Here is a 3271-nt window from a genome sequence, read left to right as displayed (position 1 = left end):
GTATATATATATATATATGGAGAGTGATTGTCCGGAGGGGGAGAGAGACTCCGGGAGAGGGAGAGACAGTGCCGATGAGGGAGAGACTGAGCTGAAAAAAGGTTAGAGGGAGAAGACGAGACGACGACAGTGCCGATGATGGCGTGCTGGGAGAAAAAGAGAAGAAGAAGAAGGAAGAGGAAGAGAGGAAGAAAAAAAGAAAAGAAAAGAAGGGAGGAGACGTCACGTGGTGCAGCGCTGATTCCCCATGCACCACGAGGTGACATGCCACAGTGGCAAGTCACCAACTGGTGACGTGCCACAACGGTACGTCACCAATAAGGTGACGTGTCACTATGACACGTCACCTTATTGGTGGCGTGCCACGGTAACACGTTACCAATTGGTGGCGTGTCACTCTGACACATCACCAATTGGTGACGTGTGAACATTCCACACGTCACAATTTATTTATTTTTATTATTTTTTTTTTTTTTTTGTTTGTTTCTTCCCTCTCCGAAATATTTTTAATGGTTTTTTAAATTGGTGACGTGTTGAACTTTAACACGTCACTATTTAGTAACGTGTTAAAGTTCACACCCCACCAATTAGTACGTGTAAACTTTAACACGTCACTAAAAAATTTAGTGACGTGTTAAAAATTATGGAAAAATTCATTTTACCCCCTGAAATTTGAGCTGTGTTTCAATTTTAACCACAATGTTTAAAAATTTGCAATGTACCCCTAAATGTTTCAAAAATTTGCAATTAACACCATCCATTACTAATTGCCGTCTAAGTAGACAGAAATGACATCACGTGCGTCTTATGTGGGATTTTTATGCTGCGTCTTCCAATTTCGCACCCAACCTATCTAATGAAATGACCATAGTGCCTCTCGAAGAGGTGAGCTTCACTGACATCCTTTCAAACGGAAAGATATAACAAATGGATGTCAGTGAAGCTCTCATCTTCTTTCCCCCAAACCCAAATCCAACCCACCCATAAGAGCAGTGATTTCTATCCTCAGTGGTGCAGAGAAATTCCAAAAAAAAATAATTTAATTGAAAATTAAATTAAATTAATAATGAGGGAGCTGCCATGCAGAGAAATTCCAAAAAAAAATTAATTTCATTGAAAATTAATAAATTTTTTAATTGAAAAAAAAAAATTCCAGAAAAAAAATTTAAGAAAAGAAAATTTACTATTTTTTTTCAATTTACTGACGTGCCAAAATTGACTCGTTAGAAAATTCTGACCTGCTAAACAGTAATACGTCAAAAAAAAAATTTACAAACTCCTATGTATCTGATATTCAACACATGTCAGAAATGCCACGTCAGTAAACTCTAGTAAGGAAAAATTTGTTTTTTTTTTTGTAGTGCTACTTAGACGGCAATTAGTACCGGAGGGTGGTAATTGCAAATTTTTGAAACATTAAATGAGTACATTGCAAATTTTTAAACATTGGGGTTCAAATTAAAAAACATTTCAAACTTCAGTGGGTAAAGTAAATTTTCCCCTAAAAATTAACACATCACCAATTTGTGACGTTTTAAAAAAAAAAAACAATTATTGTAGACACGTCACTAAAACAGGAATTTTTTGTAGTGTTCCTTATAGTTTTCCTAAACATTGCGTATGCTGCAGTGCTACCCAATGTATAGGAAAGCTAAAGAGCTTTCATATAGCTTCTCTATATATTCATTATTTTAACACAATATTTATGTCTTTCATTGTGAATTATATTAGGATTAATTTTTAAAAAAGTGAAAATAAGTTGGGATCTTATATTTTGTATAGAAATAATATTTAAAAAGTAATATTATTTAGTAGACTCTCATACGACTATCATACAACTATGATGATGTAGGAGTGAAAATTAACATTTGGATCAATAAAAGCTTGTAAAAAGAAAAGAAAAAAAAAAAAAAAAAACAATGGCTGATTTTAACTACTATATATATCATCATAGTTGTGTGACAGTCATATCATCATAGTTGTATGACAGTCATATGAAGGTTTACTATATAGCTTTCTCATATTTAGTTGACATAATAATAATAATAATAAGAGAAGCTATTATAGAGTACTGCATTTGGATAAAGAAGCAAAAAATAGTTTAATTCTTTAAATTTAGGAAAATTAAAATGAAAGTTATTTTGAGTGCTCGTACCACTGTAACTACCCAATGGTTTAGGGAACTTATAAGGTATGGCAATTAATTTGTAGGCTCTCTCTCTCTCTCCCCCCTTTTTAGGGTTTAATGTTTTGGGACATCAAAGTCGATGCCAACTACAAGATAACGATGACCCAACCATTGATCCGCTGCTCGTTCTCTCTCCCGCTAATGTTGTGCATAAGGGGAAGTAGGTGAGCGATATTTGTGAGGAAAAAGGAAAGTGATTGGAGTATAGGGTGGCGCGAAGAGAAGCTAGAGAGGAGAGTGAGCGTCTGATTTTTTTTATATCATTATATAAAGCTTTAGGTAGCTAAAGTGCTGCTAAATGCATTATAGCATTCACAACAGCTACTCTAAAAATGCTTTTTTAAAAAAAATTATAGAAAATATATATATTAAAAAAAAAAAAAAAAAAAAAAAAAAAAAAAAAAACCATTTGCATCAGCTTTCCTAAACATTTGATATGCCACAATGTTACTCAATGCATAGAAAAACTATAGAGCTTCAGTATAGCTCCTAGCTCATTCATTATTTTAACACAATATTTATTTGCCTTTCATTGAGGATTATGTTGACCTTCGTAAAAAATGTGAAGATAAGTAAGGAGCTTAAATTTTGTTAAAAAATAATATTTGATTGATATAAATAAAAATAAATGAAGCTATTGTAGAGTGTATTTGACCAAAAAACAAAAGGCGGTTTGATTCTTTAAATTTAGGAAAAATAAATAGGAGGTTGTTATGAGTGCTCATAGGAGCACTAACAGCAGATGCTTTATATGTCATTCATTTTCTTATGTTTAAGAAAAATTTAAAAAAAAATCACAAAAATCTACTCGCATCAAATTTTTTACATTTAACCAACTCTCAAGGGTTGCTACGGTGTTTCCCAATGTATAGGGAACCAAAAGATGTTCTCTATACATTATTTTAATATAAATATTTCTCTTTCATCTCTCATCTTGATCTTTTTGTCTTTAATTGTGGATTATGTTGGGATTTTGTGAAAAAATTGAGGGTAGGTAGAAAATTTGTATTTTGTAAAGAAATAATATTTTAATGGTATAAGAAAATGTAAGAAAAATCATTGTGAAATATATTTCATAGGGAA

Source organism: Corylus avellana, chromosome ca4, assembly GCF_901000735.1.
Source record: "Corylus avellana chromosome ca4, CavTom2PMs-1.0".
Lineage (NCBI taxonomy): Eukaryota > Viridiplantae > Streptophyta > Magnoliopsida > Fagales > Betulaceae > Corylus > Corylus avellana.
This window is presented reverse-complemented; position numbering follows the sequence as displayed.